Here is a 26,617-nt window from a genome sequence, read left to right as displayed (position 1 = left end):
GGATGAGTAGAAAAATATGCTGGATTTGAAATGATCTTTTAGGGCCTTGGACGGAGGTGAGGGGGAAGGGAAAGGTGCAGGTGCATGTTTTGCACCTCGTGTGGTGGCAGGGGAAGGTGCAGGGTGTGGAGGGTGGCTTGGTGGGGAGCATGGAGCCTGAACCTCACTGTCATGTTTCCAACCTCATTACTACAGAAATTGAAAGTTTCACATTAGATTCTTTTCTCATACAGATATTCAACTTCTTTTCCTGATACAAACACAGTTCAGATTAGCTTTTATTGTTTTTCAGCACACATTCTCTCCGTCCCATCTTGAATCGAGTGACTATTGTTGGGATACAAATCAGCAAGGTGCAAGAGGTCCAAATGAGACAATGAGTGATAACGTGGACATCATACAGAATCAAGTCTTTTCTTCAATAAGCATTCATGCAGTCATTCCAACAGGTTAGGCCAGCTACCTTATTAGATCTCCATAGTGTTATGAATTTACCAGTGATGAACCACTTGATCCCACAAAAAGATTCCACGTTTGAAGACTGAGGCCATTCAGCTCATTGAGTCTACACTAATATTTGACCATGCCTGATATATTTCTCAACCCTATTTTCCTGCCTTCTCCCTGTAAACCTTGACTCCTTATTCATCAAGAAGCTAACTACCTCTGTCTTAAATACACTCATGATTTGACTGCCACAGCTCTCTGTGGCAATGGGTTCCACAGATTAACCACTTTCTTGTTTAAGAAATTTCTCCTCATCTCATTTTGAAAAGATTGTCCCTTCAATCTGAGGCTATGTCCTCAAAGCCTAGTCTCTCCTAGTCTCGAGTGGAAACATCTTCTTCGCATCCACTCCATCAAGGCCAAAGTTCTGTAAGTTTTAATTAGACTCCCCCTCATCCTTTTACACTCCATCGAGTACAACCCAGAGCCCTCAACCATATCTCATATGACAAGCTCTTCACCCTTGGGATTTTTCTTTTAAAACACCTCTCGACCTCCTCCAACACCAGCACATCGTTCCTTAAATACAGGATGCAATACTGCTCACAATATTTTGAATATGGTCTGACCAGAGCCTTATACAACCTCAGCAGTACACCTTTGTTCTCGTTTTCTAGTCCTCTTGAAATGAATGTCAACACTGCATTTGTTTTCCTAATCACCAACTGAACCTGCATGTTAACCTTAAGAGAATTCTGAACTAAGACTCCCAAGTCCCTTTGTGCTTCAGACTTCCAAAGTTTTCCCCATTTAGAAAATAGTCTATACATCTATTCTGTCTACCAAAGCGCATAAACTCACACTTTCCCACATTGTATTCCATCTGCCATTTCTTTGCCTGCTCTCCTAGTATGTCCAAGTCCTTCTCAGTGTTCTCAATACTTGACACCATGAGTACCAGGCTCTGCCTGATCATCATGTTGATTCTCCCACAACCAACACAAACCGAACATTCATGTCTCTTTTAACTCGCAGTTAAAAGCCTCTCTGCTTCCTAAACACTACTTGTCCCTTTACCAATCTTTGTGTTATCTGCAAATTTAGCAACTATGCCCTGGGTTCCTTCCAGATTGTTAATGTACAATGTGAATAGTTGTGCTCCCAACACTGATGCCTACCAAACACCTCTAGTCACTGGCTGCCATCCCGACACTCTGCTTGGTGCCAGTCTGCCAGTTTTCTACCCACACCAGTACCTTGCCCTGAACACCATCTTATTTAGCAGCCTCATGCGCAACACCTTGTCAAAAGCCTTCTGGAAATTCAAATAGATCAAATCCACTGGCTCTCCTTTATTTAATTTTCTTGTTACCCTCTCAAAGAATTCTAACAGATTTATCAGGCATGATCCCACCCCTCCCCCCCACCCCCACTTTGCCGTGCTGATTCTGCCCTAGTTTATCATGTATTTCCAAGTGGTCTGCGATCTTCTCCTTAATAATGGACTCTAAAAGCTTACCTGTGACTGAGGTCAGGCTAACTGGCCTACAGCTTCCTGTCTTCGGCTTCTGCCTCTTCTTAAACAGAAGTGTTACATTTGTCATTTTCCAGTCCTCTGGCACCCTCCCTGACTCCAGTGATTCCTGAAAGATCATGAATTAGCACTGCTGCCTTACCGTGCCAGGGACCTGGGTTCAATTTCAGCCTCAGGCTGTCTGGGTGGAGTTTGCACATTCTCTCCATGTCTGCGTGGGTTACCTCCAGGTGCTCCAGTTTCTTCCCATAATCCAAAGATGTGCAGGTTAGGTGAATTGGCTGTGCTAAATTGTCCACAGTGTTCAGAGATGTGTAGGTTGGGTGCATTAGTCAGGGGTTTAAAGTAGTGGAATGGGTCTGGGTGGGCTACCCTTTGGAGGGTCGGTATGTAAAAAGTGAGGTCTGCAGATGCTGGAGATCAGAGCTGAAAATGTGTTTGCTGGTTAAAGCGCAGCAGGTCAGGCAGCATCCAAGGAACAGGAGATTCGATGTTTCGTGCAAAAGCCCTTCGGACTTGTTAGGCCGAAGGGCCTGTTTCTACACTGTAGGGATTGTAATTCTAAACTCACCACCAATACTTCCACAATCTCAACTATCTTCTTCTGAACTCTGAGGTTAGACCATATGATCCAGGTGATTTATCTGCCTTCAATCCTTTCAACTTCCTCAGCACTATCGTCTCAATGATAGTTTAACCCAACCCCTCCAAATCCACCTTCTCCACCCGCACACACACACACACACACACACACACATACATACGCACACTCACACACATAGACTATCTTGAAGTTCTGGTATGCTTCTGGTGTTTTCCATTATGAAAACTGATGCAAAGTACCTATTCAGTTCCTCTGCTATTTCTCTGTTCCCCATTACTACTTCTGGAGCCACAATTTCTGATGGTCCGATATCCACTCTTGCCTCTCTTCTATCTTGTAGATAGGTAACAAAACTCTTGAGATCTTTATATTATGGCTTGCTTTGTCTCATATTTCATCTTCAGCCCCCTTATTACTTTATTAGTTATCCACTAATGGTTTTTAAAGACTTTCCAATCCTTTGGCTTCCCACTAATTTTTATCACAGTATATGCTTTTTCTTTTGATTTTTAAGCTGTCCCTGACTTCCCTTACCTGCCATCATTGCCTCATCCTCCCTTTGATATGTTTCTTCTTCCTGGGGATGAATCTCTGCTGTGCTTCCCAAATTACACCACATCATTCCTGCTAGGGTCCCCTTTCAATCAACTCTGGCCAGCTCCTCCCTCAGGTTTTTGTAGTAACCTATACTTTATTATAATGTTGTTACATCTGATTTCAGCTATAGACCTTCAATCTGAAAGTAATCTGTAATAGATACTCAAATTAGTAGTTATCACCAACTAATTAATTTACAGTTTTCCAGTGATGCACTTTTGTACTGGTTGCCTAATCCTTTAACCCCTTCAATTTATCTTGTTAAAAATATCTATACTGGCAGGGAGATTTGCTGGAGCTTCTTGGGAGGATTTAAACTAGTAAGGTGGGGGGTCGGTGGGGGAGGGGATCTCAGGGAGATAGTGAGGAAAGAGATCAATCTGAGAGTGGTACAGTTGAGAAAAGAAGTGAGTCAAACAGTCAGGGCAGGCAGGGACAAAGCAGAGAACATGGTAGGACTGATATATTAAACTGCATCTATTTCAATGCATAAGGCCTAACAGGGAAGGCAAATGAATTCAGGGCATGGTTAGGACATGGGACTGGGATACCATAGCAATTACTGAAACGTGACTCAAGGATGGACGGAACTGGCAACTTAATGTTCCAGGAAACAAATACTACAGGAAGGATAGAAAGGGAGGCAAGAGAGGAGGGGGAGTGGCGTTTTCAGTAAGGGATAGCATTACAGCTGTACTGGGGGAGGATATTCCTGGAAATAGATCCAGGGAAGTTATTTGGTGAAATTGAGAAATAAGAAAGGGATTATAAGGCCATAAGACAGAGGAGGAAAAGTAGACCACTCCGCCTGTTCAGTCTGCTCTGCCATTCAATGAGATCATGGGTAATCTGACAATCCTCAACTCTACCCTCTTACCTTTCCTCCATAAACCTTGATACCCATACTGATTAGAAATCTGACTATCTCAGCCTTGAACATATCTAATGACCCAACTGCAACAGTGCTCTATGGTAAAGGATTGTACAGATTCACCATTCCCTGAGAGGAGAAATTCCTTCTCACCTCCATCAAGTAATGGATGAACATAAGAACATAAGAACTAGGAACAGGGGTAGGCCATCCAGCTCTTTGACCCTGCTCCGTCATTCAATAAGATTATGGCTGATCTTTTTGTGGACTCAGATCCACTTACCCGCACTCTCACCTTAGCTTTAAAAACGTTTACTGCTGTAGCATCAACTACTTTCCTGGTCAAGGAAGTCCACAGATTCACAACTCACTGGATGAAGAAGTTCCTTCTCAATTCAGTCTTAAATCTGCTCCCTCTAATCTTGAGGCTATGCCCTCTTGTCCTAGCTTCACCTCCCAATGGAAACATCTTCTTTACTTCTATCTTATCTATTCCCTTCAAAATTTTACATTTCTATAATATTCCCCCTCATTCTTCTGAATTCCAATGAATATAATCCCAATCTACTCAGCCTCTCCTCATAAGCCAACCCCTTCAACTCGGGAATCAACACAGTGAACCTCCTCTGCACTGCACCCCGATGCTAGTACATCCTTTCTTAAGTAAGGAGACCAAAACTGCACACAGTACTCCAGTGTGGTGTCACCAGCACCTTGTACAGCTGTAACATAACCTCTCTGCTTTTAAACTCAATCCCTTTAGCAATGGAAGGACAAAATTCCATTTGCCTTCCTAATTATTTGTTGCACCTGCAGACCAAACTTCTGTGATTCATGCACAAGGTCACCCAGGTCCCTCTGTATAGCAGTGTGCTGCAACCTTTTACCATTCAAGTAATCTTTTTTATTGTTTCTCCTACAAAATGTATGACTTCACATTTATTAACATTGTATCCCATCTGCCAGATCTTTGCCCACTCAATCAATGTATCTACGTTCCACTGCAAAGTTTCACAGTCCTCTGCACACTTTGCTCTGTCACTCACCTTAGTGTCATCTGCAAACTTTGACACATTACACGTGGTTCCCAACTCCAAATCATCTACATAAATTGTAAATAATTGCAGTCCCAACACTGGTCTCTGAGGCATACCATTAGTCACTGATTGCAACCAGAATACACTAATTTATCCATTCTCTTTGTTAGTCAATCAATCCTCGAACGATGGTAATACTTTACCTGTAATGCCATGCATCCTTATCTTATGCAGCAGCCTCTTGTGTGGCATCTTGTCAAAGGCATTTTAGAAATCTGGGTACTCCACATCCACTGGGTCCCCGTTGTCCACCTTGCTCGTAATGTCTTCATAGACTTCCAAAAGATTAGTTAAGCATGACCTGCCCTTCATGAAGACATGCTGCATCCGTCCAACGGGACAATTTCTATCAAGATGCCCTGCTATTTTCTTCCTTGATAATAGACTCAAGCATCTTCGCCCCAACAGAGATTAAGCTCACTGGTCTATAATTCTCCACCTTTTGTCTACCTCCCTTTTTAAACATTGTTGTCACATTTGCTGTTTTCCAGTCTGCTGGAACTGCCCCCGAGTCCAGTGAATTTGAAAATTTCCCACCAGTGCACTTGCTATTTCTCCCGCCATCTCTTTTAGTACCCTGGGATACATTCCATCAGGGCCAGGAGACTGGTCTATCCTTCGCTCCATTAGTTTGCCCAACACTACTTCTTCCATAATAATGATTGTTCCCAGGTCCTCACCTACTTCTGTCTCTTTGTTATTTACTGGAATGTTATTAGTGTCCTCCACTGTGAAGACCGATACAAAATGCCTGTTAAATCCTCGGCCATTTCATCATCTCCCATAACTAAATGCCCCTTCTTATCCTTTTCTGTTTTATATATTTTAGAAACCTTTGCTGTCTGTCTTTATATTCTGCGCTAGTTTTTTTCTCATGTTCTCTTTTACTTTATAGCTCTTTTTGTGGCTTTCTGTTGACCTTTAAAGTTTTCCCAATCTTCTAGGTTTCATGCTCTTTTTGATCACTTTCTATGCCTTCTCTTTGAATAGATAGAGTCCCTTATTTCCTCAGACACCCATGGCAGATTACCCCTTTGCTTAAAGTCCTTCTTTTTCACTGGAATATACTTTTGCTGAACACTTTGAAAAATTGCTTTGAGGGTCCTCCACTACTTGTCAACTGTCCCACCATAAATCCTTATTTCCTGTCAACTTTAGCTAAGTCCTCCCTCATCCTATTGTAGTTTCCCTTGTTTAAGCACAAGACCCTGGTATTGGATTTTATCTTCACACTCTCCATCTGTATTCTAAATTCAACTATACTGTGATCACTTCCTCCAAGAGGATATCTAACAATGAGGTCACTAATTATTCCTGTCTCATTACACAGGACCAGATCTAAGGTAGCTTGCTCCCTTGTCACTTCAATTACATACTGTTCAAGAAAACTAACACAGATACATTCAACAAACTCCTCCTCAAGGCTACCCTAACTGAGCTAGTTTAACCAATCTACTGTAAATTAAAATCCCCCATGATAATGGCTGTACCATTTTTACAGGCCTTAGTTATTTCTTTGTTTATTGCCTGCCCAAATGCGATGTAATTATTTGATGGCCTAGAGTCTATGCCTATCAGTCACATTTTCTTCTTAGAATTTCTAATTTATACATAAATGGATTCAGCTTTATTCTCCATCGGTCGGCACGGTGGCACAGTGGTTAGCACTGCTGCCTCACAGCGCTGGAGACCCGGGTTCAATTCCCGACTCAGGCGACTGACTGTGTGGAGTTTGCACGTTCTCCCCGTGTCAGCGTGGGTTTCCTCCGGGTGCTCCGGTTTCCTCCCACAGTCCAAAGATGTGCGGGTCAGGTGAATTGACCATGCTAAATTGCCCATAGTGTTAGGTAGGGGTAAATGTAGGGGTATGGGTGGGTTTCGCTTCGGCGGGTCGGTGTGGACTTGTTGGGCCAAAGGGCCTGTTTCCACACTGTAAATCTAATCTAATCTAAAGAACCTATGTCATCTTTCAGCACCACCGTAATGTCATTCTTGAATATCAGAGCTATACCACCTCCCTTCCTGTCTGTTCTTCCGAATTGTCTGATATCCCTGGATAGTTAACTCCCAGTTGTGACCATCCTGTAACCATGTCTCCGTAAAGGCCACCAAATCATATTCATTAGCGATGATTTGTGCCGTTAACCCATCAACCTTGTTATGAACGCTACGAGCATTCAGGTAAAGTGCCTTTCTTACCCTCATGATTTCCAACATCTCCAATAATATCTCCTGAGTTATCCTTCCTTTTTAATTCTTTCATAGTCTGCCTTGAAGTTAAACCTTCCTGCACACATGCTAACCTGCTGCTTACCTTTTTATTTACTACTTTCCTTCCTTCGTTTTCCCTTTCCCTTCCCCCTCCGACACATTAGTTTAAAGTCCTAGTGACCACCCTATTTATCCCTTAGCTAGAACACTGGTTCCAGATGGGACAGAGAGAGATCGCTCCTGTTCCAAAACTGATAACAATGCCCCTTGAAATGGAACCCCTCTTTTCCACACCGCTCCCTTAGCTATGTATTAAATCCCTAATTTTCTAATCCCTAAGCCAATTTCCACGGACTCGGGCAGTATTCCAGAAATTATGGCCATTGAGGACCCGTTACTTAATTTTGTTCCTAGTGCTTAATAATCCCCAAACAGGTCCTCCATCTGAGCCTTGCCTATGTTGTTTGTGCCAATGTGGACTACAACAACTGGATCCTCCCTCTCCCACTCCAATATCCTTTCAAAGCCTCTCAAAGATGTCCTGCATCCTTGCACTGGGCAAGCAACACACCATGGGGGACTCCCAGTCTGGATGGGAAAGGATACCATCTATCCCACTAATTATTGAATCCCCTATAATTACCACTTTTCTTTTTGCTCTCCACCTCTTGAATGCCTCCTGTACCATTGCGCTGTGATCAGCTGATTCATCCTCCCCGCAGCCTTTTTCCTCATCCACACAGGGAGCAAGCATCTCATACCAACTGGATAAGGTCAAAAGCTAAGGCTCTTCCACTCTTGAACTCAGGAACCCCCTACCTGCCTCACTTACAACCACACCCTGTTTTCCCTGATCACTAACTGAATTTGAATTACTTAATCTACCAGATGTGACTGCCTCCTGAAACAAAGCCCAAATATATCAATTCACTCACCTTCCCAAACCGTAATTTGACTTCAATGAAGGCCGCTCCTTCCATGAGGTAAGCTTTTAAATGGAAAATTTACCTTCCTGACAGCTCCCTGGTTTCTGCTCTCCCTGCTCCCGCTGAACAGATAACCCCTTATTCTTTGATCCTCTGGTTCTAGGCTCTCTAACAAGGGGTAACAACCTTTCCTCATCTAATCTGTCAAGGCCCCTAAGAATATTACCTGTTTCAATAAGGTCACTTCTCATTTTTCTAAAGTCCAATGAGTACAGGCCCAATCTACTTAGCCTCTCCTCATAAGTAAGTCCTTCCGTACTTGATATCAAATTTGTTATCCTTCTCTGGACTGCCTCTAATATACCTTTCCTTAGATAAGTATTACATCCTTCCTTAGCCCAAAGAGGCCAATTTTAGCATAGTTACAACTACCTTGATTGTATCAATCAATACCAACGTCTAGGAATTAAACTTGGAACATTGAAACTCAATGAAATAAATGAGCATTAAATTTGGTGTCTAACTTTAAACGTGTTGATCTTCTGTTTAAATAATGGGGAGAGAAATTTGTTGCAAACACAAGAGCATAATCAATATTAATATCCAGCTTTATAACTGGGACTCAAAACAATAACTGATTGTGACAACAGTCAAACCTTTAAATAACGGTTGATCCTTTTGAGGGATCATATGAAATGAGAACTGACCAGGCAAGACATAAAATAAAAACCATGGAAGATGGACATCTGAAATTGAGAGAAACATTATGAAACATTCTATCACAACATGAATCAATCTTTTGTAAGATGCTAACTGGCTGACAAAGTATATCCTACTTTGAAAAGCTTTTGTCAACTAAAACTTGATGTAGAAATTGATACTCTCGTGGAAATTTTCAAAGATTTGAGTACGCCTACAAAATAACTCTTAGATATAGCTAGACCACTCTGCCAGTTTTTAAATTTTTGATCAAAAGGTGAGGTTATAAACATCATCGGATATATAACTCGGTAAGTGTCAGCATCGCTCAATTAATAATTACTCTTTTCCACTATCCTTAAAAGCTGTGTATTCAAGACTACTTCAGCACTTGCGTTACTATATGAACTGAAATATTCAAAGAATGCTGAAAGAGCATTTCTTTGTCAGGCGTATCTGTCTTCAGATGAGATGTCTGCCAATTCAGATGTATGTAAGTGATCTCATGGTAACAACTTGATAAAGATCACGGGCAGGTCTCCTTACATTAGACATTTACAGCTCTGCAATGGGTATTTTCACAGAATGTAAGGCTGATTATAGTCAAAAATGAACCTTGTGTCTCTCTGTGGTATTTCCTTGTGATCTGGAAAGCACCTTTACTTCACAATTTCCTACTATGCAATTGTATGATGCAAGGTTCATTACAATACACCCTTTGTTGTGTATATTATGATCTCACATGATAATATGTGTTTTCTCTGTCTTTAGGGATGGCAGATTGAAAGCACTCTCATTCAAACCTCTCCCTTGGAGAACATTGAAAAGTAATTGAAGAATTCTCAGACTGAGTAACAGTTTACAAGTTTGCGATATGATCATACCTTCCATGACCATGACCATTACCATCACCATACTAGTGATATGGTGGTTTATCCTATACTTTCTGGATTTACTCATTGAACCAACAGAGGCAAAACAGATTAAATGAGTTTTTGTTTCATTTGTCATTCATGGAACTCACTATTTGTTAATTGCCTGCAGTGTTTGCCTATATAACAATGCACTTCAAAAGCATGTAACTGGAGGTGAATTGCTTTGGACTGTCTGGTGTTCATGATGAAGCACTGTACTGTTGTAAGTTCATAGAGTCACAGAATAGCACAGCACAGAAGAACATGTGGTGAGTTTGCATTGGCTCTTTCAAAGAGGAAGTAACCACTGTCCCCATTTTTCCCTCATAACCCAGCAATTTGTTCTCCTTCAAGTATTTATCCACTTACATTTGAAAACTAAAATTAAAACGTATCACCCTTATCAGCCAATCTAATTCAAATCCTAACCACATGCGTAAAAGGTTTCTCCTCATGCTGCCTGTAGTTTATTGCCAATCACATTGTGTCCTCTGGCTATCAGAAGTTTTGGTTATAACCCATTTGGAAATTGATTTGTGAGGCACTGTCATTACTGTTATATGTGGCACAGGTCTGGCCTGTTTCCAGAACCTGGGCCGTTGCAGTCACCCAGGCCATCTTCCAATTTATATGGAGATCAAAGATGAACTGGGTCCGAAGGGACTCGATGTATAAAGATCTGGGCAACGGAGTAAAAAATACACCCAATGCAACCCTCACCCTGATGACCACCTTTGTGTGTGGCTGCATCAAGCTGTGCGTGGATCTCTGGTACGCAAACACCAAGTGTCACTACGTACTGAGGTTCTACCTGTCCCCGGTGTTGCGAAGGATGGGCCTGGCCCCACTGCCGTGGAACGCTCCGAGTAGTTGGACCGTTCTGTATCACCTGTCCTTTGTGGAGAAGTTTATGAAGAAAAACACCTTTGACCACAATTCCATCAGGAAGTGGGTTGCACGTAGTGTCCTTGAAACCCTTCGGGAAAAGGAGAGGGTGGGTCCTATTGAGCAGTTCCTTGAGCAGACTGTCAAAGTCATTTGGCAGAATGTCTCATCGCCAGAACTGTCCAACAAGTACCAAGACATGGCTTGGCTGGTGGTGAGAAGGGCTCTGCCTGTGAGATCCTTTATGCATGCCCGGACTCTCAGCCGCTCCGCACGCTGCCCTCGAAGCGGCTGCGGGGGGAACGAGACTGTCACACACCTCCTTCTGGAATGTGCCTATACAGAAGAAGTCTGGAGAGGAATGCAGTGGTGCTTGTCAAGGTTTGTCCCCAGCAGCGCCGTGACGTGGGACTCCGTGCTCTACGGTCTGTTCCCCGGGATGCACACCCAGACGAACATCAACTGTGCTTGGAGGATCATCAACTCTGTGAAGGACGCTCTCTGGGTGGTCCGAAACCTGTTGATATTCCAGGTGAAGGAGTTGACCTCGACTGAGTGCTGCAGACTGGCACATTCCAAGGTCCAGGACTATGTGTTGAGGGACGCATTGAAGTTTGGGGCAGCTGCCGCCAAGGTGTGGTGGGGAAAGACCACCATGTAACATCTGCCTGCCTCAGAAGAATAGGGGGCTTATGCAGTCATTTAGGCTCTGCTGACGCCTCAACTAAATATAGACCGTATATACAAATGATTAATTCTGATCTCTGTATGCAAAGAAATGGAATGTTTACGTATGTATGGCATGACAAACTGTACAGACCATCAAAATATTTCATGAACAAAGTATACTTTTGAAATTAAAAAAAACCCATTTGGAAATTGATACCAATTTATTAACACTGGGCAGAATTTTATGCTCCTCTGGGAGTAAATTGGCAGAACGCAGGAATGTAAATTTGGGTGTAACTCCCCTGGCAGTTAACCACCAACTCCAGATCCCATTGCAGGTTTATGTGGGGAGTGGGATGAGTGACCCATCCATCATTTACCAGTTTAGAGCCTCTTCCCACTCCATCCTCACTTCTGCCGCAGCTAGTGGAGGAGGGATCCTGTTTTGAAGCCTGTCAAGTTTCATAACTTTTGCTATTAGAGTCATAGAGATATATAGCACTGAAACAAATCCTTTGGTCCAACTTGTCCATGCTGACCAGATATCACAACCTAATCTAGTCCCATTTGCCAGCACTTGGCCCAAAACCCTGTAAACCCTTCCCATTCATATACGCATCCGGATGCCTTTTAAATACTCTAATTGTACCAGCTTCCATCACTTCCTCTGGCAGCTCATTCCATACACGCACCACTCTCTGCATGAAAAAGTTGCCCCTTAGATCTCTTTTAAATTTTCTCCCTCTCGCCCTAAACCTATGTCCTCTAGTTTTGGACTCCCCCACCCCAGGGAAAAGACTTTGTCTATTTTTCCTATCCATGCCCCTCATGATTTCAAAAGCCTCTATCAGGTCATCCCCCAGCATCTGACACTCCAGGGAAAACAGCCACAGTCTATTCAGCCTCTCCCTATTGCTCAAATCCTTCAACCCTGGCAACATCATTGTAAATCTTTTCTGAACCCTTACAGGTTTCACAATATCCTTCTCATAGGAGGGAGACCAGAATCGCAAACAATATTCCAAAAGTGGCCTAACCAATGTTCTGTACAGCTGCAAAATGTTGTCAATATTAGAGTAGGGGGTCCCACTTTACACAGGTCTTAAGCCTTTTGGAGGTCTTCCCCCAAAAGTTTAGCCTCCTCCCCATCTACGTATTCCATGGTCTCATTGTCTCATGCCAGGACTTCTTCGACTGATCCATTTGAAAAACCCATCACTCCCTTGCAAGTCCAGGTCCAGCAACTTGCTTGTGTCTTCTTACAATCTGAGCACTTGCCTCTGGCCCTGGGACCAGAAGGCTGGCAACCATCTGATTGACTTACAGCCCTTGGAGGTGGGTCTTCTTTCTCAAAACAGATCTACGTCTTGCTGTGAGACCATTTATAGTGGGGCAGGCGGGGTGATATGTCAACTCTTGCCCTTTTTAAACACATCATGATTTTAAGAGCCTCCGTCAAATCTCTTCTTAGCCTTCCTACTCTGAGGAAAACAACTGCATCTTCATCAGTCTATGCATGTCACCGTAATCTCTCACCACTGGAATCATTCTAGTATATCTTAATTATGCACCTTTTCCAGCATTGGATACAATATTCAAGCTGGGTCTGAACTCATAGTACATATAGGTTTAATACAACCTGGTGGCTTTTACATGCTGCACTTCTATTTAAAGTGCCCAGGATCTTTATGCTTTAATAATTATTACCTTGTAAACTATCCTGATACTTTAACATATTTATGCATAAACATCTTAATTGCTTGTTTCCTTCATATTGGCAATATAGTAACAGCTTTTAAAGTTATTTATTTAACGGTATAATGCGAACACCAATGAAGGATGGGTCATCTTGATACTCAAATATTAAGTGGCCCTTGGCTAGGGATACAGAATTTTTGGAGTTTTTAAAATCTGGTTGGTTCTTAAATGCATTCCAGGCAAGTTAGGACAGAATTAAGTTCAGTTGCAATTGCTTCTGAGTTAAGTAGGCCCCCAATAATTATGGAGAATGTCTATTAGGTAAAGTGTCTCTGGAACTGTACTCCAGTAACGAACAGTCTTCAGCAGGCAAAGCAAGTTTAACAGGATAGGGAAGTTGTCTGATCTCATTCCATGAGAAAGTGAGGACTGCAGATGTTGGTGATCAGAGTCAAGAATATGGTACTGGAAAAGCACAGCAGGTCTGACAGCATCTGAGAACATTTTGGGCATAAGTCCTTCATCAGGAATGAGGTTTGTGGGCCGGGGGGGGGGTGCTGAGGGATAAATGGGAGGGGAGTGGGATTTGGGGGGAAGGTAGCTGAGAAAGCAAAAGGTAGATGAAGGTGAGGGAGAAGGTGAGGTTGGAGAGGGGGGTGGAGGTTGGAGAGGGGGGTGGAACGGATAGCTGGAAAAGGTGATGGACAGGTCAGGAGGGTGGTGCCGAGTTGAAGGCTTGGGACTGGGATAATGTGGGGGGAAGGGAAATGAGAAAACTGTTGAAATCCACATTGATCTGGTGTGGTTGCACGGGATCATGAGGCAGAATATGAGGCGTTTTTTTCTCCAGGCATCGGGTGGTAAGGGGTTGGGCAATGGAGGAGGCAATGGTGAGGGGAGGAGATGGGCTGGAGGGCATCGTCGACCACATGGGAAAGGAGATTGCGATCTTGGGATCACCATCTGGGATTTTCTGGGATTGATCACATATTATGCAAACCAAATAACATCAACGAAACTACATAATATGATCTACAACCTTTGTTTTTAAGACAACAGAACAATTGTTTTTAAAGGCAAATGCATTCATTGTTTTGAATATATGATACTTTATGAAGTTGAATCATTCATCTAACACTGGCACATTTATATTATTTCTTAATATCTGAAAGTGCTTCCTAAAAATTTGATTCAGTCTCAAAGATTGTATATACCACACCACTCATGACTGCAGTGAAATTATTTTGAGGGAAGGCAATAGAAGCATCACCACAGGCACAACATTTGTTACAAGCTAGAAGAAAATCGTACATGATTAGACTTACAGTGTGGAAACAGGCCCTTCGGCCCAACAAGTCCACACCGACCCGCCGAAGCGCAACCCACCCATACCCCTACATTTACCCCTTACCTAACACTACGGGCAATTTAGCTTGGCCAATTCACCTGACCCGCACATCTTTGTGACTGTGGGAGGAAACCGGAGCACCCGGAGGAAACCCACGCAGACACGGGGAGAACGTGCAAACTCCACACAGTCAGTTGCCTGAGTCGGGAATTGAACCCGGGTCTACAGGTGCTGTGAGGCAGCAGTGCTAACCACTGTGCCACCGTGCCGCCCAACTAACCACTGTGCCACCGTGCCGCCCAACTAACCACTGTGCCACCGTGCCGCCCTACTGTGCCACCGTGCCGCCCCCACTGTGCCACCGTGCCGCCCAACTGTGCCACCGTGCCGTACATGGTGGAAAATAAGTTTAAAAAGCATCCAGAAGTTAACTTGTAAGAAATAAGAAATGAACTGTTGTGGGTCTTTTAAATAACACTGCTGATGACTCTTTAATGCATGTTAGTAACACAAGATGCTGAGCAAGTTTATAACAGTAAATAAAGTATTGGAGCAGTCCAGTTTTACCAAAGCTCCTATTAAAGTGCAAAAGCCTGATTCAAATATTTTAATTAAGCCATAGAACATAGATCATGGAACAATACAGCACCAAACAGTCCCTTCGGCCCATGATGTTGTGCTGAACATTTGTCCTAGCTTAAGCACCTATCCATGTACCTATCCAATTGCCGCTTAAAGGTCACCAATGATTCTGACTCCGCCACTCCCACAGGCAGCGCATTCCATGCCCCCAGCACTCTCTGGGTAAAGAACCTAGCCCTGACATCCCCCCTATACCTTCCACCTTTCACCTTAAATTTATGTCCCCTTGTAACACTCTGTTGTACCCGGGGAAAATGTCCCTGACTGTCTACTCTATCTATTCCCCTGATCATCTTATAAACCTCTATCAAGTCACCCCTCATCCTTCGCCATTCTAATGAGAAAAGGCCTAGCAATCTCAACCTATCCTCGTACAACCTATTTTCCATTCCAGGCAACATCCTGGTAAATCTCCTCTGCACCCTTTCCAAAGCTTCCACATCTTTCCTAAAATGAGGCGACCAGAACTGCACATAGTACTCCAAATGTGGCCTTACCAAGGTCCTATACAGCTGCAACATCACCTCACGACTCTTGAATTCAATCCCTCTGCTAATGGACACTAATACACTATAGGCTTTCTTACCAGCTCTATCCACCGGAGTGGCAACTTTCAAAGAGCTATGAACATAGACCCCAAGATCCCTCTGCTCCTCCACCTGACTAAGAACCCGACCGTTAACCCTGTATTCTGCATTCTTATTTGTCCTTCCAAAATGGGCAACCTCACACTTGACAGGGTTGAACTCCGTCTGCCACTCCTCAGCCCAGCTCTGCATCATATCTAAGTCCCTTTGCAGCCGACAACAGCCCTCCTCACTATCCACAATTCCACCAATCTTCGTATCGTCTGTAAATTTACTGACCCACCCTTCGACTCCCTCTTCCAAGTCATTAATAAAAATTACGAACAGCAGAGGACCCAGAACTGATCCCTGCGGAACTCCACTTGTAACTGGGCTCCAGGCTGAATATTTACCATCTACCACCACTCTCTGACTTCGACTGGTTAGACAGTTCTCTATCCAACTGGCCAAACTTCCCACTATCCCATGCCTCCTGACTTTCCGCATAAGCCTACCATGGGAAATCTGATCAAATGCCTTACTAAAATCCATGTACACTACATCCACCACTCTACCCTCATCCATATGCTTGGTCACCTCCTCAAAGAATTCAATAAGACTTGTAAGGCAAGACCTACCCCTCACAAATCCATGCTGGCTGTCCCTAATCAAGCAGTGTCTTTCCAGATACTCATAAATCCTATCCCTCAGTACCCTTTCCATTACTTTTCCTACCACCGAAGTAAGACTAACTGGCCTGTAATTCCCGGGGTTATCCCTATTCCCTTTTTTTGAACAGGGGCACAAAATTCACCACTCTCCAATCCCCTGGCACCACCCCCATTGACAGTGAAGGCGAAAACATCATTGCCAACGATTCTGCAATTTCTTCTCTTGCTTCCCACATAATCCTAGGATATATCCCGTCAGGCCCGGGGGTACTTGTCTATCCTCAAGTTTTTCAAAATGCCCAACACATCTTCCTTCCTAACAAGTATCTCCTCTAGCTTACCAGTCCATTTCACACTCTCCTCTGCAACAATACGGTCCCTCTCATTTGTAAATACTGAAGAAAAGTACTCATTCAAGAATCCCTTTCTTCAGCCCCTCCTGGCAATCCTGTATCCCTCCAACACTCTGTCTGAACCTTGTTTCCTCAACCTTATGTAAGCCTCCTTCTTCCTCCTTATAAAACATTCAACCTCCCTCATCAACCAAGGTTCCCTCACACGACCATCTCTTTCCTGCCTGACAGGTACATACATATCAAGGACACATCATATCTGTTCCTCGAAAAAGTTCCACATTTCAACGACATCCTTCCCTGACAGTCTATGCTCCCAATTTATGCTCCTCAGATCCTGTCTTGCAGCATTGTATTTACCCTTCCCCCAATTGTAAAACCTGCCCTGTTGCACGCACCTATCTCTCTCCATAACCAAGGTGAAAGTCACAGAATTGTGGTCACCATCACCAAAATGCTCACCCACTAACAAGCCCATCACTTGTCCCATTTCGTTACCAAATACTAAATCCAATATGGCCTCCCCTCTGGTCGGACAATCTACATACTGAGTTAGAAAAGCTTCCTGGACACATTACGCAAACACCGCCCCGTTCGATCTACTTGGTCTAAAGAGCTTCCAATCAATATTTGGGAAGTTGAAATCGCCCATGACTACTACCCTGTGCCTTTTGCACCTTTCCAAAACCTGTTTCCCAATCTGTTTCTCCACATCTCTGCTGCTATTGGGGGGCCTATAGTAAACACCCAACAAGGTGACTGCTCCTTTCCTATTTCTGACTTCAGCCCATACTACCTCCAAAGGCAGATCCCCTTCAAACTGCCTTTCCACAGCCGTTATACATTTCTAATTAGCAATGCCACCCTCCCCACCTCCTTTTTTACCACCCCCCCAATCTTACTGAAACATCTGTAACCAGGAACCTCCAACAACCATTCCTGTCCCTCTTCTATCCACATTTCCGTGATGGCCACAACATCGTAGTCCCAAGTACCGATCCACACCTTAAGTTCACCCACCTTATTTCTGACCTTGCGTTGAAGTATACACACTGGAACCCATCTCTGTGTCCGCAAGCAGTCCCTGTCAGTGCAACCTTCTCCCCAGCCTCTCTACATTCTTGGACATCCTGAAAAACATCTAACCTACTTGCTGGACTACAAGTCCAGATCCCATCCTCCTGCCAAATTAGTTTATGATTATTTCCACATAGGCTGTGAGTTCTACAAGAGTCTGATAGGACAAAATGAGTGGCACATTTCTAGTACTGAATGAGCAAATATTTGTCACCTGTCATATTGATCCCTTGTCCACCTATTTTGCACAAACATATTTCTCAGTACCACCTTTTGTTTCATGACCACAGCAGGTAGTCAAAGCATTATACAATTAATACAAAAATGCTGTGTGTTATATACCATTGTTAATTCCCAATCATGGTAATGAACCGTTAACCAAAAATTACCGGATGCTCCAAAATCAAGAATGAAACAATGTATTTGATAGTTCAGTTAAAATATTCCCATTCAAATCTAGAGGTTCAAAAATAGCCTTTTTAAATCAAAACTGCTCCAAATGTAAGATTATTTTTAAAACTGAGGACCTCCCTGATTATTGCTAAAAACATATGGATGAAACAACATAATTCGTAGTAACTAGAGCATTCAGATACAGAATATTGCAAATAATTTTGCTTGACATCTATTTTAAAATCATGCTTAAAACTACCATATCTGCAATTAGTCTCTATTGAAGAGGAAATAGTTCTGGTTCAATTTAATTTATGAAAGGACAAAATGTCAATTTTCCCATTTAACATTTGGATTTTTTTTAACAAATCCAAAAATTGCTTTCACCTATTTTGGCAACCTTTGAATCTAATTTAAAATAGATGGAAAGTATGTTATTGCACTGATATTTGTTGCTACTACAGAAATAATATCTAGTTACAAGGCTGCAGGAATTGCAGCAGTTACAATGCTAAACTTGTACAATGTCAAATAATCTACTGAAATGTAAATTTATACCTGATTAGGTTATTGTGATTCAGAATTAATTTTAAAACTTGTATCTTCTATAGAAGTTTATAATATCATGAGGGGCATAGATAGAGTAAATAGCCAATGTATTTTCCCTGGGGTGAGGGAGTCCAAAACTAGAGAACATAGGTTTAAGGTGAGAGAGGAAAGGTTTAAAAGGGACATAAGGGACAACATTTTCACACTGAGGGTGATGGTTGTATGCCAGAGGAAGTTGTGGAGGCTGGTAAATTACAACATTAAAAGGCATTTGGATGGATATATGAACAGGAAGGGTTTAGAGGCATATGGGCCAAATGCTGGCAAATGGGACTAGATTAAATTAGGATATCTGTTCAGCATGGACAAGTTGGACCAAAGGGTCTCTTTCCATGCTGTTCATCTCTCTGACTATAGTCATTTATCTTCTGTTTTTGATAGATAGGATACATTCAAAATATATGTTATTTATAATTGTTACCATTTATTATTTAACATTGTCCACTGAAGAAACAATTTCGGTGTGTTTTAGACAAACTTTTAATCTCACAAGTATTAGGCATCCACACTACAGGGTGAATAAAGTTAAAAATCACACAAAACCATGTTATAGTCCAATAGATTTATTTGCAAATACAAGCTTTCGGAGCACTCCTCTTTTTCGGGTAGCTACCTGACTAGCTACCTGATGAAGGAGCAGTGCTCCAAAGGCTCATACTTCCAAATAAACCTATTGGACTATAACATGTGTTGTGTGATTTTTAACTTTGTTCATTCCAGTCTAACACTGGACCTCCACATGATGGATATTATGGGGTATAAACTCATCTCAGGTACTAACACAAAACAAATAGTGGGAAACTGATGTTCATTTTAAACTCTGCCTGAGTTATTCTTCCAATGCTGGTAGTGACAAATGAAGTTCCAAAGTTTCAGCGCTGAGCCTCAGCTGCTCACAATGTACAGTCATCACTTTGAAGAAAAGGCAAAGAATTGTACAGAATTTGAGTTTGCTGGGTGAAATACAATGAACTGAAAATGAAAGGTGGGGTGAGGACATAAAGATGCTCCAAAGATATATATGTAGGTCTAATGGGGCACAGTATGATACTATTCATTTTGGTTGCAAGAACAGAAAAAAAATTGGAAGGAATGAATTTATAAATCTTAATTCTCATAAAAACCTGGGTGTACTCATATGAAGGATGTTAAAAACTGGTGTACAGGTAAAGTAACAATTAGGAAAACAAATGTCTTTAATGCAAGGTGACTGGAGGACAAAAATAAAGAACCCTTGCTACAATTACATGGACCTTAAGTGAGACACACCTAAAATAGTTTGCGCAGCTTTCATCTGCAGACTTAATGAAGATCATACTTGCATTAGAAGCAGTGCAGCACAAATTCACTCAATTGGTCCATGGGATAAAGTATCAGAGGCTGAGTAAATTAGGTCTATATTCTCTGGAAATTAAAGAAAGGGAGGTGATTTCATTGAAACATTCAAAATTTTGAAGGGCCTTGAAAGGGTCAACACAAAGAGGTTGTTTTTGCTGCCTGGAGTAATAATGGAGTACAGTTTCAGGATCAGGGCAGATCATTTAGAATGAGGAGAGGAGACATTTCTTCAGTCAAACAGTTGTGAATCTGTGGAATTCTCAGCCTGAGTTTCTATTCTATTATTTAATATAAAGTAAAATCTTGATCCATTGAATACCAGAGGAATAGCTTTCAAATTTTTTTGTTGAACAGTGCCACTGATTAGCTGAAGCTGCCTTGCTCCCAAATGAATGCATCTCTATTTACCCTGATATGCCAACTAACGCAGCCTTTATCAAAAATGACTGGTTAACATGCTAGATGGAAACAGAGTAAAACAGTAAATACAGTGAAGAAGTATTTATCCAATTTGTTCACAGCTTAAAATGATTTGATAGTACAAAATGTTCGTGCTTTGTATTGCTTTTTTTCTGTTTAGTGTGCTGTTTTTGGACGTGTGCAATGTCATCACTGGAGTCAAAATTTTTTGGTATTTTTGTGCTGTGGTGCAAAATCCAGGAGTATCTATAGCCTTCGGGGTAAGGAAGGCAGATATTCATTGGACCATTCAGGATTAGTGGCCTCATGGGGTTCCTGGGTTGAAGAATAAACTGCTCTTCTGATGACATCATCAATCAATTCTACCTTGCACCGTCCTGGCTGGAATTCCCATGCTGGCCACCTGTAGGCAAGCAAAAAGAGTCTCTTCATTAGATTAGCTGGCCTCATCTGCTTCTCTTCAATCTCAACGTCTTGTGCAGTTGTGACTTGTCTTGAATCCAGTGTAGTGAAATTGTGGCTACCTTCTCCAACTTTGATGCCTTTTTCATAAAGAACACAAACTCTAGAACAGTGGATTGCACTCCTGCTTCTTATCGATTGCTTTGATAACTTGACAGGTTGGCTATCTCTGGTAATGGGTCTTTAGGTTTCTCATCATCCTCAGATCTACTGACTCAAGGTTGACTGTGATGCGGCAAGGCTACAAAAACAGCTTCATGCTCTTCAAGCTAGTGATGTCAGGGTGCATGGAGGCAGTGGCCCATAATGATGATGGTCTTCCTTTTCTTCTGCTGGTGTGTTTTGTTCACTATCCTGAAAAATACTGAGGTCATGCCAACTGGTCTGTTATTTTTATTACAAAAATATATTTTGTTCATAAAAAACATACATACACAAGGTCCTAAAATAGTTCTGTATACTCTTTGCAGAGAAAACACAAACAACATGTTGGAATTTGATATTCCTCAGAGCTTCCCTGCAGTTGCAAAGTGCAAGTACTTTTTACTCATGAAGAAAACTATTTACATTCATTTTGAGACAATGAACGAACCTAACCTCAAACTTGATGGGCAGTGTCTTCACATTTATTTTTGATTTCCCTTGCCTGAGTGGCAGCAGCTTTTGGTGACAGCCATGGTGATGCAGATCATTGTGGTGATGCATTGTTTGCTCCACTTTCCACTATGACACCTTTTACCTTTTGTAGTGATTGGGACCAGGTTGACCTTGTTAACTATGAAGTTCTTGACTGTGGTTGTTAACCTGGGAAAATCAGGAAAGCATTGGCTGACCAGTACAACCATGATATTAGAATTGCCTCAGTTGTGGGTTAACTCCAAGCTGGCAGGAGTTAAAGCTCAAAGAGGGTCTGGCAGAAGATGGTAATTAGGCTGATTTCTTCTACATCAAAAATGTCTCTTGGCGTATTCTTATTAAAGACGTGGACATGATCATTTTAGAGCCAATCATCTGCATTGCTGCTGTAACTGGGGCACCTATACCGATTACCACACAGAAGATCATGTTGTGCCTTGTTTTGACTTAGGCCTGCAATCCATCAGTACAGATGAACTCCATGTGCCCCAACTTCTTTTCCAGGATGTCTCCCCTTTCCTGCAAGTTTGGACTAGAAATGGGAATGTTCTCTTGAACCATATTAGTGCAGAAATGTTGGAACAGGCAGCCATTCTCATCCTTTTGCTTGCTGGAGAGGATGCCTATTTGTCTGCACCAATCTTCTGAACAGCATCCCACCCAGACTCAGAGAAGTTAAATCCTGACGTTTTCAAGATGCAGTCTTGGCTTTTAGTAATGTCAAAGAAGAACTAGGGACACAGTAAAATCATTGAGGCCTTGATTACTTTTAATCTGAGATGATGAATGGCAGCAGTAAAGAAATATCTGGGTGTGTTTCTGGTGTTCAAGCTAATGAGAAACGGAGCAAGGAGAATTAACAAGACATACCATACATAGCTAGGTAAGTAAGTAAACTTAAATTTTAAATAAGCAAACAGACATCTAATGTATAGAGTAATTTCAAATGAAATTCATATGAACATACAAAATAGAAGCACAAGTACAATTACAGGCTAATATCCAATAAAATATGTAGCTTACTTATCATTTGAATTATTTTAGGGATCAATCAGTAAAATATTATTGTTAGGTGTTCAGTTAGACAAAACAAAACATGCCAATAGCAAAACTATAAGGGGAGATGAACTTGAAAAGAAGAAATACAGAGAAAAGAGACACAATGATTAAAGACAACTAGAATTGAGAGGCATGTAATCAGGTGTCTACTTTAATCATAATTTGACTTTGTATGTAAGGTACTTACAAAATTAAACAAGATGCAACAATGCCTGCAAATATTGTAAATACCAATTCTCATGCATATACACCAGAAATAGGATATGTGAAACTGTTATCTTTTGAAACTACTGAATATTTCATATTTTAGCATCTAGCTATTTTATTACCAGCCAGTTGTCCCAACTTTTCATCTTCAGCTTCAGAAAGCTTATAACTTGGAAACTGGTAATTAGTAAACCTTGAGTTAACATTCAAACAAAATCCAGTTTTTAATCACAGACATGTTGAAACACATGCCTTTGGTTAATATTTGATGCTAGGTACAAGTGTGCAGTTTTGGTCGCCATACTATAGGAAGGATGTTGAGGCATTGGAACGAGTGCAGAGGAGGTTTACCAGGATGTTGCCTGGCATGGTAGGAAGATCGTATGAGGAAAGGCTGAGGCACTTGGGGCTGTTCTCATTGGAGAAAAGAAGGTTTAGGGGAGATTTGATAGAGGTGTACAAGGTGATTAGGGGTTTAGATAGGGTAGACACTGAGAACCTTTTTCTGTTAATGGAGTCAGCTGTTACTAGGGGACACAGTTTTAAATTAAGGGGTGGTAGGTATAGGACAGATGTTAGGGGTAGATTCTTTACTCAGCGGGTTGTGAGTTCATGGAATGCCCTGCCAGTAGCAGTGGTGAACTCTCCCTCTTTATGGTCACTTAAGCGGGCATTGGATAAGCATATGGAGGTTATTGAGCTCGTGTAGGTTAGGTAGACTTTGGTCAGCAAAACATCGAGGGCCGAAGGGCCTGCACTGTGCTGTATTTTTCTATGTTCTATGTTCTACGTTCTAAACCCTATAATATTAGAATTTGAAAATTGTGATGCCATTAAGGCAGTAAAAAGGAAGACATAGAAGGATCAAGGAAAATCTTAGAAACTGAAACCACACATACCACATTGTTATTTGTAAAAATTAACATTTAGTTTGATGCTAGTTTGGTTCGGTTGTAATATTCGTGCCTCTGAATCAATAGATTGCTGGTTGCATCTTCAAAGGAAATGTGATACTGCCAAATGTTGAACTGAGATTGTCTCCTGGAGGTTCAGAGGAGGTTAAAAATGTTAAATATGCCATTACATTGTTTGAATCTGAGGAAGTCCCTCACTCAAGTTGTTTCCTTTTTCAAGGTTATCAAAAAAAACAGATTAACAGGTTATTCATATCAGTTGCTTATGGGACCTGACTGTGCTAAATAATTGTCATTTTATAAGAATAACAGCAACTGAAATTCAAAGTAACGTTCGCACGTTTTGAGAAGATTTATAGCTCAGGCTGAAGTTCTGGATGTAGGTTTGCTCGCTGAGCTGGAAGGTTCATTTTCAAATGTTTCATCACCTTACTAGTTATCATCTTCAGTGAGCCTCCAAATGAAGCACTGGTGGTGTTGCCTGCTTTCAATTTATATGTTTGCGTTTCCTTGGTTGGTGATGATGTTTCCTGTGGTGACATAATTGCTTATAGTGATGTCATTTCCTGTTCTTTTTCTGAGGGGAAGGGGGGATGGTGGGGGTGGTATATGGGATCCAAGTCAATGTATTTGTTGAAAGAGTTTCATGCTTCTAGGAATTCTCATGTGTGTCTCTGTTTGGCTTGTCCTAGGATGGATGTGTTGTCCCAGTCGAAGTGGTATCCTTCATCACTCGTATGTAAGGATACTAGTGAGAGTGGGTCATGTCATCTTGTGGCTAGTTGTTGTTCATGTATCCTGGTGGCTAGTTTTCTGCCTGTTTGTCCAATGTAATATTTGCTACAGTTCTTGCAAGGTATTTTTTGGATGACGGCAGGAAAATCAATGTTTCGGGCAAAAGCCCTTCATCAGGAATAGAGGCAGAGTGCCTGCAGGGTGGAGAGATAAATACGAGGAGGGTGGGGGTGGGGAGAAAGTAGCCTCATCTTCCGCCTCGGAACACTTCAACCCCAGGGCATCAATGTGGATTTCACCAGTTTCCTCATTTCCCCTTCCCCCACCTCACCCCAGTTCCAAACTTCCAGCTCAACACTGTCCCTATGACTTGTCCTACATGCCTATCTTCCTTTCCACCTATTCACTCCACCCTCCTCTCTGACATATCACCTTCATCCCCACCCCATTCACCCATTGTACTCTTTGCTACCTTCCCTCACCTTCCTCCCTGACCTATAACCTCCATCCCCTCCCCCACTCACCTATTTACTCAATGCTATTTTCTCCCCATCCTCACCCTCCTCTCATTTATCTCTCCATCCTGCAGGCACTCTGCCTCTAATCCTGATGAAGGGATTTTGCCTGAAATGTCGATTTTCCTGCTCCTCGGATGCTGCCTGAACTGCTGTGCTTTTCCAGCACCACTCTAATCTAGAATCTGGTTTCCAGCATCTGCAGTCATTGTTTTTACCAAGTTTTGGATGGCATCAGTTTTGCTTGTCTGTATATGGTATTTCAAGTGCATTAGCTGCTGTTTTAGTGTGTTGGTGGGTTTGTGGGCTACCATGATGCCAAGGGATCTGAGTATTCTAGTAGTCATTACTGAGGTGTCTTTGATATAGGGGAGAGTGGCTAAGGTTTCTGGACATGTTTTGTCAGCTTGTTTGTATTGTTGCTCAGAAATCAGCAGACCGTGTTTATTGGGTACCCATTCTTTTTGAATACAATGTGTAGGTGATTTTCCTTTGCTCTGCATCATTCCTCTGTGCTGAGGTGTGTGGTGGTTCATTGAAATAATGTTCTAATGCAGCTTTGTTTGTGAATATTGGGATGATTGCTTTTGTAGTTCAATATTTGGTCAGTATGTGTTGGTTTCCTGTAGACACTGGTTTGAAGTTCCCCATTGGGTGTTCATTCTCCTTTGACATCTAGGAATGGCAGTTTGTTGTTGTTTTCCTCCTCTTTAGTGAATTTTATGCCAGTAAGGGTATTATTGATAGTCTTAAAGGTTTCCTCTAACTTGTTTTGTTTAGTGATGACAAAGGTGTCATCCACGTAGTGGACTCAAAGTTTAGGTTTGATGGTTGGCAGAGCTGTTTGTTCAAGTCTTTGCATTACTGCCTCTGCTAAGAACCCTGATATTGGAGATCCCATGGGTGTTCTGTTGATTTGTCTGTAGCATGTCTGGAGATGAAAATGAACCTTCCAGCTCAGTGAGCAAACCTACATTCACAGTAACGTATTGTTTGTGAAATACTTCAAAACATTTCTGAGAGATGTGATGAGGGATTATATGAATTGCCTTTTGAAACCAAAACTCTGCTAAAGAAATCTATTTATGATGTGGTGTATGAGATCTGTGGCATTTAATATACATTGGCATTTAGTAACTTGTAATTTCCTGGTTTCAACCACAACTTATCAGCTGGGTACCAAAGCAAAACAGAGAAAAGCCAAGATGAAACTAAAATTATACTCAGAAATCGGCAGAGAGTTTAGAATGTTCTCTATTTAGTAATCTTTAATTTTAGACTTTGTTTCTTATGTTAGGGCCCTGGATAGTGTTGAGGAACAAACAGAGAGTTCACATACATAACGCTTTGAAATTTGCGTCACATGTAGTCAGGGTACATTAAAAGGTATTTAGCATGCTTGCCTTCATTGCTCAGACCTTTGAATATAGGAGTTGAGACATCATGTGGAGGTTGTACAGGACATTGGTAAGACGTCTTCTGGAGTACGTATGCAGTTCTGGTCGCCCTGTTATAGGAAG

This window comes from Hemiscyllium ocellatum, chromosome 22, assembly GCF_020745735.1.
Source record: "Hemiscyllium ocellatum isolate sHemOce1 chromosome 22, sHemOce1.pat.X.cur, whole genome shotgun sequence".
Lineage (NCBI taxonomy): Eukaryota > Metazoa > Chordata > Chondrichthyes > Orectolobiformes > Hemiscylliidae > Hemiscyllium > Hemiscyllium ocellatum.
This window is presented reverse-complemented; position numbering follows the sequence as displayed.